The 11,925-nt window shown below is 48.4% G+C and overlaps 1 protein-coding gene across 1 annotated transcript in view; it reads right to left on the bottom strand.

Annotated features, from left to right (window-relative positions):
• Positions 1-11,350, bottom strand: part of LOC121278201 (leucine-rich repeat and fibronectin type-III domain-containing protein 2) — a 162,437-nt gene extending 151,087 nt beyond the window's left edge. Inside the window, exon 1 of the mRNA XM_041188380.1 lies at positions 11,308-11,350. The gene's annotated coding sequence lies outside the window, so the exon portion shown is untranslated. The remainder of the gene's footprint in view (positions 1-11,307) is intronic.
• Between the last annotated feature and the right edge of the window lie 575 nt (positions 11,351-11,925).

Raw genomic sequence — 11,925 nt, forward strand, 5'->3', positions numbered from 1 at the left:
TTCTGGCAATCCCCAGAATCCATCTTTCCCTTCATATCCTCTCCAACAACCCTCACAGTCCCTTCACCTGCCATCACTAAACCATCACCCTCCCATGCTACCAGCTCCCGCTGCCCCCTTTAACCCTCACCATCCCTCCTATTGCCAGTTCCTTGAGTATGCCCATCCCCCCCGGCACTCCACAATTGACACTACAGTCCCCTCCCTCTGAACCTCTTTTCCTTCTTCTCCCCATGCCCCTTCACGCCTGCACACCAGACCCCAGCCCACACTCCAGCACGTTCCTTCCCATCCTCCTGCTCCATACCACCTCACCCAATTGACAACGCCCGCATCATCTCCCTCTCTTTCACCTTCCACTCCCAGCCTCCCCTGCCACCCCCTAGGCCTCCACACCCGCCCCACCTCTTTATTTCTCTCCTCCCCATCTAATCCCACCCCCAGCAAAGACCACCGCTGCCCAGCTGTACCTCCTGCAGCAGACCACCCGCTCCTTGAAGATCCACCTCCTGGAAGCTGCTGCGCCAGGAGGACCCGCGTGGTTGCTGCTCTGCCCACCCAGCCAGCATTGCACGCGGTGTTCCCGGGTCCACGGTTGCTAGAGGCTTCCATCCTGATCTCTGCAGGCTGCCCCAGGCCTTCTCCGGGTAAGTGCCGATATGCGCACGCCACCTTCTGTTCTGGGCCAGCGTGAAAGCCCACTCTCCGCCCGGGTGACTGGCCGCTCGGGAGGTAAACCAGTAAAACCGGGGAAATAACTGGTGCTGGTCCCAAACTGCTCTCGTAAACCTTAAAATGGAACTCCTAGTCTGGTCAGGCCATCATCTGCATCCCATTAACGGGATGCAAGTGGTTTCACATCGGCTTCTGGCGGGAATGGTGACTTGCCATGACAGGCGGGAACACGCACACCCACCGCCATTTTACATCGGCGGGCAAAACTACTTTTTGGCGGCTGCTGCATTGTTCGTCCCCCGCACCCCACCCCACCCCCACCCCCACCCCCAACTGGCCACTTAACCCACCGTGAGGGCGGTCTGTAAAATTCCACCCTAAGAACGTAACATGGTTAAATGGGACAGACACTGAGAATATAACTTGGTTAAATGAGGCAAACACTGACAAAATAACATGGTTCAATGGGACAGATATTGAGATTATAACTCGTTTAAATAAAACAGGCACAGAGATTATAACATGGTTAAATGGAACAGACGCCGAACTTTGAATACCTTGGTTAAAAGGGCAGACATTCAACAATGAAGATAGCATGGTTAAAAGGGACAGACACTGAGATCTGAATGCACCATGGTTAAAAGGAACTGACATTCAGCTATGAAGGAGGCATGGTTCTGAACACAACACTATCTTAAACATAGGTGGCTCTTTTTAATATATTGTGTTGTTTTACAGTTCCTTTGAGAGAGACTTAGCTGTGTTATGAAATTGAATTATTCTCCAACTATTAGCTCTGCCTGTTTACAAATTAGTTTTCCCTTTAATAAAATAATCTATTATTAAGAGGTAGAAGAATAAGAAAACAGCATCAGATATTTAATGTGATTGCACGTATCAGTTCACACTTAGGGCTGTTCTTTCTCTGCAAGATATTTGCTGAAATTTCTTGACCTCCGCACTATGTTTGAGGACAGATTTCAAAGCAGTGCTCAGACTCAGTAAAGTTAGTGTTGTACAACATTAACAGTGATTGCTATTTTACAAAGCTAGTAGGCTGATTAAAATAAACACAGGGCTATTGTCTGGTCACACAGCAACTTCATCTAAGTGTTTAAATATTCATTATACAGGGTGATTATAACAGTAGCTATATATACTCTAATGGCAAAAGCACAAAGCAGCTGCTTATTTTAGTTTTAGCCCTGCAAGCATTAACATCAATGGTCTGTTAAATTAAGAAATACAAAGTCAATTTTCCAGGCTGTGGCTGCTTGGGAGCATCAATTCCCTGGGAGCAAAGGTCAACGCAAGCAGGGTGGGGGTCCGCTCGGTCAGGTTAAAGGGCTAGTGTGACAATTGTGAATGAGATAGAGGGGGGGATGAAGTCAATTCGGGCCCACTCACAAACACAAGGTAAATCCAAAGTGGGCACCTGAAATGAAACGAGGAGCCTAAATGGTTTGTAAGTACTTTTTAAATGTTGAAACGATTCAGACAATGGAGCTTCAAAGAGACTTGGATATCCAGATATATAGATTATTAAAATGTCATGACTGGGGTTAAAAATAAACAATTAAAAGGTTAATAGAATGCTGGCTTTTATATCTAGAGGAATATAATACAAGGGGGTAGAAGTCATGTTTCAGCTATAAAACCCCCTACCCTGGAATCACGTGAACTTGCTGGGCACTAGACTTTTATTGGCCTTGGAGAGAGTGCGGCATAGACTTACCAGAACGATGCCTGGAATCCAAGGGTTAAATTACAAGGAGAGATTACGCAAACTATGGATGTATTCTCTGGAATTTAGAAGGTTAAGGGGTGATTTGATTAAAGTTTCCAAGATATTGAGGGGAACCAATTAAGCAGATAGGGGGAAACCATTTCTGCTGGCTTTGGGAGTCTAGGATTCATGTGCATAGTCAAAAAATAAGAGCCAAACCTTTCAAGAGTGAAATTAGGAACCATTCCTACACACAAAGAGTGGTAGAAGTTTGGAACTGTCTTCCACAAGAAGGAATTGATACTCCATCAATGGTTACTTTTAAAGCTGAGAATGATAGATCTTTGTCAGCTGAAGTTATTCAGGAAGATGGGACAAAGGAAGGGGGGTATCTGGAGTTTGGCTGTAGGTCAGCCATGATCTCACTGAAGGCTGGAACAGTCTCAAGAAGCTAAATAAAAAGAGAAAGTTCTGGAAAACTCAGCAGGTCTGGCAACATTTGTGTAGATGGGAACAGAGTTAACGGGAGGGATTTTCCAGTCCTGCTTACCACGGGACCAGGAATTCCCACCCAAAGTCAATGGACCTTTGGCTGGTCTGTCAAATTTTCTGTCCTTCCTGCGACGATCCCTGCGATGGGCAGGACTGGAAAATCCCACCCAACATTTCAAATCCAACATGACTCGTCTTCAAGAATCTGAATAGCCTACTCCTGTTCCTCGTGGGTAACCCACATGCACTTCTAGGGATCCATCTGCCGACTGGGCACAGGACAGGCAGGTGAACAAAAGCAGAGAGAGACAGGGAGATTTAGGGAGGGAATTCCAGAGCTCAGGAAACAAGGCACTTAAATGGACAGCTGCAGTGATGGGGAGAAGGAAAAGGTCATTTCGAGAAGTCGGAATTAGAGGAGTGCAGATGTCTCGCAGGGATGTCAGGCTGGAGGAGATGATAGAGATAGTGAGGACTGAGGGATCTGAAAAATCCTGAATATATACATTGATGCTGCACAGAATGTAGTGTCTGAAGGCATTTAAACCCTGGCTGCTCAGTTATTCAAGGACATAGACTCCCAGATTTTGATCAGGAAGGGGTGAGGTGATCAGGAGAGGGTGAGGCGATCGGGAGAGGGTGAGGTGATTGGGAGGGGGTGAGGTGTTTGGGAGGGTGTGAGGCGATCGGGAGGGGGCGAGGCGATCAGGAGGGGGTGAGGTGTTTGGGAGGGTGTGAGGCGATCGGGAGGGGGCGAGGCGATCGGGAGGGGGTGAGGCGATCGGAAGGGGGCGAGGCGAACGGGAGAGGGCGAGGCAATCGGGAGGGGGCTGGGCGATCGGGAGGGGGCTGGGCGATCGGGAGGGGGCTGGGCGTTCGGGAGGGGGCTGGGCGATCGGGAGGGGGCTGGGCGATCGGGAGGGGGCTGGGCGATCGGGAGAGGGTGAGGTGTTTGGGAGGGGGTGAGGCGATCGGAAGGGGGCGAGGCGAACGGGAGAGGGCGAGGTGATCGGGAGGGGGCGAGGCGATCGGGAGGGGGCTGGGCGATCGGGAGGGGCCGAGGCGATCGGGAGGGGGCGAATCGATCGGGAGGGGGGCGAATCGATCGGGAGGGGGCGAAGCAATCGGGAGCTCAAAGGTTGGGGCTGGTCATTGATCCTGCTCCTTCCTTCTCCACATTCAGGTGATTTCCAGCCTTCCCTTTGAGGACAACAGGTTACATCACCTGCAGTCCTAGCCTTCCTGAATGTAACAGCAGCTACACAATTTCAGGGCAAGGTCCTGGGGCAGACATTAGCCTCCTCTATTTCTGTGTGAAAAGACTAATGCCTTTTTCAGGCTGCGGGCCTAGGTGCCACCTGCCATATTGAATATTTAGGCGTCTATGTTTTCCGCCTGTAAAATAGGTACAGCATCAACAAATTTCTCAGCCAACTTGCCCTAAGGAGTGGAGGAGATAAAACTTAGGGGAGAAAATAAAAATCACAGAATTTGTCGATACCAGAATTCTACAGTTATAAAGTGCCTTTAACACAGTAAACATCCCCCAATGCTTCACACAAGACAATATGATGTGCACCACCGATATTTTTCAGTGAACTGCCTGCAAACAAGCAAGATAAAAACATAAGCTGCAAACATGTGAGGACCACTAAAAAAAAGGGAGCGACCCTTACGACTACAGAAGAATTAATGAATCCATCCCGCATTTCATCAGTGAGTGCAGATTAGGAATGTTTAACCGTTGATGTACAGAGTAGTCAGCAGCTCTTAACCCTGCCAAAGGCATAACTGAAATCTTCATGCGTTTACTCGGTACTGAACCAATACTGTAAGGACTGTGTTAAAGCGCCTGGCAAAACTGGTGGTTGAAAAATAATTTAGATTGAGACAGATAGAGAGAATATATGTCTATCTATATGTATATATATATATAAGTAGAGAGAGACAGACAGATGGAGACAGATGGAGATAACGGAAAGAGAGAGAGACACAAATAAATGGAGAGAGAGAAACAGACAAATGGAGAGAGGCAGGCAGAAATGCAGACACAAAGCATGAAGAAACACAGAGAGATAGGTGGAGAGCAGGATTTAAGGGACTAATTTTATATCCCCTCATTCAGTGGTAGCAATGTGGTCACATGGTTGGAATTGCCTCTGAAAATGTCCTGTTTTTTTGTCCCTTTGTCCAATCTCTTCGCACCTATATTTGCGATTCCTCTGATGCCCTACATCATATCAACAATTTCCAGTTCTCTGCCCTAATCACCGCCTCTTCACCATGGACATCCAATCCCTCTACACCTCCGTTCCCCACCGGGATGGTCTGAGTGCTCTTTGCTTCTTCAAAGGCCCAAACAATCCCCATCCACCACTACTCTCCTCCATCTGGCTGAACTTGTTCTCTCACTGAACAATTTCTCCTTAAACTTGTCTCACTTCCTCCAAATAAAAGGCTATGGGTACCCGCATGGGCCCCAGTTATGCCTGCTTCTTGTGGGGTATGTGGAACATTCCTTGTTCCAGTATTACTCAGGCCCCCCCTCACAACTCTTTCTCTGGTACATCGATGACTGTATGGGTGCCGCTTCCAGCTCGCATCCTGAACTGGAAAAATTAATCAATTCTGTTTCCAATTTCCACCCTTCTCTCACCTTCACATGGTCCATCTCCAACATTTCCCTTCCCTTCCTTGACTTCTCGGTCTCTATTTCTGGGGACAGATTGTTTGCTAATATTCATTACAAGCCCACTGACTCCCACAGCTATCTCGATCCCCATACCCCGTTTCCTGTAAGGACCCAATCCCACTCTCACAGTTTTTCTGTCTCTGTCACATTTGTTCTGCTGATACCTTTCACAGCAGCACTTCTGACATGTCTTCCTTTGTCGTCAACTGAGGATCCCCCCCCTACTGTGGTTGACAGGGCCCTCAACCATGTCCGAACCATTTCCCACACTTCCGCCCTCACCCCTCCCCACCCCTCCCAGAACTATGATAGGAGTTCCCCTTATCCTCACTTTCTACTCGACCCATCCCTTCATTCAAAAGATTATCGTCTGCCAACTCCGCCAACTCCAGCATGATGCCACCATCAAACACATGTTCCCCTCAACCCCCCTGTCAGAATTCCGAGGGAACTGTTCCGTCCATGTCACCCTGGTGCACTCCTCTATCACCCCCAGCACCTCATCCCCTTTCCACAGCACCTTCCCATGCAATCACAGAAGGTGTAACCCTGGCCCCTTCATCTCCTCCCACCTCACTGTCCAAGGCCCCAAAACTCCTTCCAGGTGAAGCAGTGATTTATTTGTGAGGGTTCCAAAGAAGAGTCATATTGGTCTCAAAACGTGAACTCTGTTTTTCCCTCTCCACAGATGCTGCCAGACCTGCTGAGTTTTTCCAGCACTTTCTGTTTTTGTTTCTGAAAACATCACACCGTGTTGCCCCTCAACTCCTGCTCACCACCATCTTAACTCGGGCCCTTTGTTTAGGTGGCTTAGGCATCTGCATGACTCGCCCATCGGTTAAAGCAGTCAAGAAAGAAGGAGAGAGCATGGAGGGAACATGAAAATCTCATTTTTCAGGATAAGGAGAAGCAAGAGTGTTCCTTCAGGCCCCAAAAAAGAGGAAAAGGAAAGATTTGGATTTCTGGAGCACCTTTCACCACCTCGGGTTGTCCTGATCTTAACAGCCCATGAGATACTGGGTAGTGAAATCACTGCTTTAATGTGGGAAGGCCTGGGCCTTCCCTGTCCCCGTGTTCACCCACAGCCATCTCCCCACCCCACCCTCTGATTATACCAACAGGATCACAGAAAAGGTCACAGCACAGAAGGAGGCCATTTGACCCATTGTGTCTGTGCTGGGTCTCTGAAGGGGAGGGCATCAGTGGGCAGCTTTTGACTCTGGCAGCCCATTTCGGGCAGGCAATAGGGCAGTGGGGTGTAAATGAGGCCTGGGAGTTAAAATAGCACAGGCTTCAAATGGACAAGATTGGATTAGGCCTGCCACTAGCTCAGAGTTAAACAGAGAGAGAATCACAGACTGGGAGATGGAGGAAAAAAGAGGCATTGACAAGATATATATAGCAAGCATGAAACAGCAAGAGAACAATCCCAGAGCAATACTCAAGCGAAAAAGTAATAACTTTAAAGAAATAAACCCATACCACGATTTTGGATTTGATGTGAATCTTTCCTGCAGGAATAAGGATGGGCTCCTCACAGGATTAAGACAACAAGTTATTTTGTGGACATCCCTTGTTCCCTTTCAATATTAAATGCATTAAGATTCCATATAAATGTCACAATGACGATGAAGGTGATCTAATATCGTTTGACAATGCTTTCTTCCTATCTCTCTCTCTCAAGGTTCCTCCTGGAAACCTTTATGAATATTTAAATACACAAAATTAATCCTATCGGAGTGCTGGCAAGAAACAAAATTAGTCAAGTATCTTCTGCTCTTCCCGAAGGCAAAACTGTCAAGAAAAGTAGGAATTAAAACCAAAGAAGGAGTTGAGTCGAATTAATGGCGGGTGTGGTTAGTGCAAGAAACTCTTTCCTAGGAACAAGAGCAGACCTTTCAGCCCCTTGAGACTGTTCCACCAGTCAATTAGACTGTATCTGTATCGTCACTTCATCTACTTGCTTTGGTTCTGTAACTCTCGCCTATTCTCTCTTGCTCTGGACTCTCGCATCATATGAAATTATTTCTCTACTGGTACTATCAGCTCTGTTAATAAGTTTACACACAATTAGATCACCCTTTCATTTTCTACATTCAAATGAATAGGAACCTGGTCTTATGTTCTTATAATGTAACACTTTTAGCCCCAATTCTGTTCTGTCAAAGCTCTCTGTTTAGTCCTCTTCTTCCTTCAAGGGGGAGCATAGTGGTGATGGGGTAGGGGCAGGATGGTCTGGGGTGGGACAGGGGTTATTGTTTGGGGAGAGGCAAGGGGTTGGATGATGGGTGGGGGTTGGCGGGGTTAGGGGCTAAGGGAGTGATGCAGGCTGGCAGTGAAGGGGCAGGGGTTGGTGGTAGGGGAGATGCTGGAGGTGGGGGTGGCAGAGGGGCATTGAGGGGGGAGGAGTTGAGTCAGGGAAATGGCAGAGCAGGAGGGGCAGTGATGGTGGGGAGAAGCGGGGAGCTGGGGGTGGCAAAGGGCAGAGATGGTGGAAGGGCGAAAGGTGAGGGGTTGGAGGGACAACAGCAGGGCAGCAGGAGGTGGTGGGGAAGAGGCAAGGGGTTGGCAGAGGAGAAGGGGGTGATGGTGGGTGAGGGGTGGTGAAGGTGGGGAAAGGGGGCTGAGGGTGACAGAGGAACAATGGGTGGTGGGGGAGAGGTGAGAGGCATTCCAATTCCACAGGTACTGGGATACCTTTTGCTACCTCACCCAAGTACTCATGTGAACTTGGACAGTCAAAATCTGTGGGCTATCCAACCATGGGGAGAGGCCCTCTTAAGCCCAAGCTTGTCTTAGCCTTCATGCATGGCCTGCTTGCTGGTGAGGAGGGAGACTCTTAAACAATCAAGACTGAGAATCCGCATCTGCGCTTGTTTCTCCCACTTCTGCAGTCCTGGGATCTATGAGCAGTGGGAGAATTCCCCTTAGCTCTGAAGAAGAGTCATATGGACTCAAAACATTATCTTTGTCTCCACAGATGCAGTCAGACCTGCTAAGTTTTTCCAGCATTTTTTGTTTTTGTTTCAGATTTCCAGCATCCACAGTATTTTGCCTTTGTCATAAAAACCCATCTGGTTCACAAATGCCTTTAAGGGACGGAAATCGGCTGTCCTTACTCGGTCTGGCCTGCATGTCACTCCAGACCCACAGCAATGTCTTTGACTCTAAACTGCCCTTAGGAACGTCCTCACAAGCCATTCAGTCATAGGTGGCTCACCAGCACCTGCTCAAGGGCAATTAAGGATGGGCAATAAATGCTGGCCTCGCTAGTGATGGTTACATTCCAACAATAATTCATGAAAGCAATGATGTGAATATCCCATGTGGCAGTATGTAAATGTCCCCCCACCCTTCCTCCCCCACCCTCCCCACCTCCACCTACTGTGACTACAATGCAATCACCCTCTCAGGGGTTGTGCAGTGTGAGAATGAGGCACCTGCAATGTGGTTATGTCTCATGATTTAAAATCACAGAGACTTTGACTAGGTAAATAAGGAGAAACTGTTTTCACTGACAGAGGGATCAGTAACTGGGGAGCAGAGGTGATGGCAAAAGAAGCAGAGAGGAGAGTGAGGGGAGCCTTTACTTACCCAGCGAGTTGTTCCCGTCTGGAATGCACTGACTAAATGGTGGTGGGAGCAGATTCAGTCATAAGTCTGATTTGCAGGGCTACACGTGAAGTGGAACTAATTGGATAGCTCTTTCAAAGAGCTGGCATTGGCAGAATGGACTGAATGGCCTCGCTCTGTGCTGTAAGGCTCTTTGTCTCCGTTATGTAAAAATACCCGACAGACAGTTCTTATGCAACAATTTTTTTCACAACTTTCATTTGAATTCTCTCACAGCTGAATAAGGTAGATCTGTGCTTAACAGGAGTGAACTGATAACAGCAGAAATTTAATTCCCAGCAAGGTGTCTCAGTGAACTGGGTGGAGGACCAGAATAGCATTTACACATGTGCATAAGACTGCTGTCTTTCAGTAAGAGCCCAAAACTGTGTAATGTTTTACCCCCCATTCTGGCATGAAGGTATGCTGTGCCACTATGATGGACTGCATGCTCTGGTGGGCACTATTTCCTATTTGGTCTGATGTGAGATCACTAACCATATAAAAGCAACCAGCTCAAACAGTTCATTAAAGAATCTGGTGTGGAATTAAACTGAATGTAACAGCTGGCTGGACCACTGTGGCAAGGCTAAGAGAGGCAGGTGCTTCAAAGACCCAGCACAGGTAGGATGGGCCGAATGTGCTGCAGCGCACCATGATGGTTAGCCAAAAATGTTATCAATTACCACCACCTTTTCAGGGGCAATTAGGGGTGGGTGATAAACGTTGGCCTTGCCAGCAACACCCATATCCCATGAAAGAGTCAAAATATATTTATATTGCTGGCTCCGGTCTATTTTTCCAAAGGCCACTTTAAATTAATTTCAGTCCAAAACAGTTTGTGTGAGTGACAAGAACAGGTCTATTGTGAAGTAGCACGGAAATAGTTAAAAGTCCCTGGAGCCAAAAGCAATGTGTTTTTGTCAGGAAAATAACTCCTCACTCTGCCCTCTTCTTGATTCTGAGCTGATTAAGGTCAATCAGCCCCGTGACTCTTAGGCACAGGACGAGGTGCAAGAAGAAATAAAAGATTTACTAGAACAATATCGGAACAAAGAGGCCATACCGAGCAGGGAAGATTGGAAAAGCTTGGGACGCTTTTCATCAGAGAAGGCTGAGTTTGCGACCTGGTCCAGGTTTTCAAGATTATGTAGGAGTTTGAGAGAGTCGACATGGAAATGTTCCCACTTGTGGGGGGAGAGCAAAACTAGGGGCTATAAATATAAGGTAGTCACTAATGTATCCATGAAAGAAGTAAGGGGAAATGTCTTTACTGGCGAGTGGTTAGAATGTGCAAACTCACCACGGCAAGGAGCAAGCAGTTGAGGTGAATAGGTCAGGTGCATGTGAGGGGAGGCTCGAAAAGGCTGAAAGGTAAATTGATGGGGTTAGGTAGCTGAACTAGGCTGGGAGGAGGCTGCTGTGGAGCATAAGGCACCCAGCAGGATCCAGTTGGGCCGAATGGCCTGTTTCTGTGCTGTGAATACTTTGCAAAAACTATGACAGTTGCTTGACAGACGAAGGGTAACGGGGGCATGATAGAAAACAACCCTGCGGGACACACACACACACACACACACAGAGTCGGGAGGCGGCTCATTTGATCCGCTGTTTCCGAGTTAATACTGTTGTCACATCGCTGTGTGGCTAAATCGGATTTTGTTGCTAGAAAGAATAAACATGAAAGGGTGCGTGCGAGGGGATATAATTCCGCAACCACAAGTCTATTTCCCAGGATCACACAAGGCACTCTGTTGCTCGGGTTCCCAGCTGCTTGAAGTTGGTTGCTGGCAAACTTCAGAGCGGCGGCGAGGAGCACTTTCATTGCGGTTCCCGTGCTGTGATTGCAGCTTCCCTGTGGGGAACAGACAGCGCTGCCGAGCACTGGCTCCCAGGAAGGCTTGAACAATACGCAGCAAGCAGCTATCCTGCACAGGGTTAGCACTTTGCCTTTAACACCGTGCGGCACGTTACAATCCAAAAGCCGAGAAACAAGGTGTATCCAACTGCAAATGGGGAGAAGGGGCAGCCCAGAGTGGGCTACACTGGGATTCTGGAGAGCTGAATCCGCTCGCCGCACATTACTCTTTACGTTTAGAGTGAGCCTTACCTTCAGAGAGGAGCATTTAGCCTTAGTTGGCAGCTAGGCGCGAAGGCAGGACGCAAGTTTCTGGCCAGAGTGCCCCATCATGTGCAACAGTCCTTGGCGATGGGAGCCCGGAGAGCAGAAAGATTCATTCTCTACTCGCGGTCACTTCAACACTCTGGGCTTCACAGGAAGATTCGGGGACTCCGGCTCGATCTCACCGCTGAGCTTCCATTTATATCCTGGGTGTAGTTAGTTTGTGGATGGGGTTTGTTTTCCCCCCTCCTCTTTCTCTCTGTCCCTCTCTCTCCCTCTCTTTTATTGTCACTAAGGTCGGGAGGAACTCAAATCCGTACCTGGGAGCTGGTGAAGGATTCTCCTCTCCACCCTGACATGTTCAGCACTCTGTGACAGACCCTCTACCTCCCCAAATCTCAGAGAAACTGAAACACACTCCCACCCCCTCTCCACTGTCTCACTCCCCCTCTCTCTCACACACACATTTTCCCTCTCTCCCACCTTCTCTCCTTCACTCTCACACCCTCTCTCCACTCTCACATTCCCCCTCTCCCACCTCCACTCTCACTCCCTCTCACACTCTCCCCCTCTCCCAGCCTCTCCTTCACTCTCTCACTCCCTCTC

The sequence above is a fragment of the Carcharodon carcharias genome, chromosome 5 (genome assembly GCF_017639515.1).
Source record: "Carcharodon carcharias isolate sCarCar2 chromosome 5, sCarCar2.pri, whole genome shotgun sequence".
Taxonomy (NCBI): Eukaryota; Metazoa; Chordata; class Chondrichthyes; order Lamniformes; family Lamnidae; genus Carcharodon; species Carcharodon carcharias.